This window comes from Galeopterus variegatus, unplaced genomic scaffold (genome assembly GCF_000696425.1).
Source record: "Galeopterus variegatus unplaced genomic scaffold, G_variegatus-3.0.2 Scaffold17648, whole genome shotgun sequence".
NCBI classification, from domain to species: Eukaryota; Metazoa; Chordata; class Mammalia; order Dermoptera; family Cynocephalidae; genus Galeopterus; species Galeopterus variegatus.
This window is the reverse complement of record NW_007743759.1, coordinates 17,573-18,191: the sequence shown is the minus strand read 5'-3', so window position 1 is coordinate 18,191 and position 619 is coordinate 17,573. Positions and strand designations below refer to the sequence as shown.

General features: G+C 32.6%; 1 long non-coding RNA gene across 1 annotated transcript in view; it reads right to left on the bottom strand.

The window, feature by feature from the left end:
• Nucleotides 1-249: 249 nt before the first annotated feature.
• The window catches only part of LOC103582737, a 953-nt gene continuing 583 nt past the window's right edge, over nucleotides 250-619 (bottom strand). The window contains exon 2 of the long non-coding RNA XR_549781.1: nucleotides 250-399. This is a non-coding gene — a long non-coding RNA (uncharacterized LOC103582737). The remainder of the gene's footprint in view (nucleotides 400-619) is intronic.

Sequence of the window (619 nt, the reverse complement as noted above, 5' to 3'; positions counted from 1 at the left end):
TTGACCAAATATTATACTCTTCTTTCAAAACAAGCCCTCTATATGCAGGCAGTTAATTCATTATACATTGAAATTAGCACCTGTTTGTTACAATCCTTAGGATGAATAGTTTAGACTAATATTTCTTAAAGTATATTTGAAGGACACCAGTAACTCAAGATAATCTATGAAAAGAAAATTTCTTAGGGCACATGACATACTGCATCCAACTTTTAGAAATTCACAATGCACATCAGCATTTGAGAGTGAGAAGTTGTGCACATTTTCCAAATTTATTTGACGCCACAGATATTTTTCTGTATAATAATTACAAAACTAGATTGTGGTACATTCTTTAGGACGTGGCTGCTCCAACGGTGGTCTGCAGATGGATGTCAATCCACAAACTGTTACCGGCCTCTGACAACATAAGTACAAAAATGGAAAGTGTTTACAAACATTTTTAGGAATCTGATAGTGCCACAACATTCAATCTTGTGATTTTGTAAATACAAAGATGTTAGCCTAAAAATAATTGGAAGTAAAAAAATTCTTTTAAAGTAAACAATCACAAATTGGTCGTTCAATAGATCTTGGAACAAATTTTCAGAAAAACTTCTTCAGAACTATGTAGAAAGGG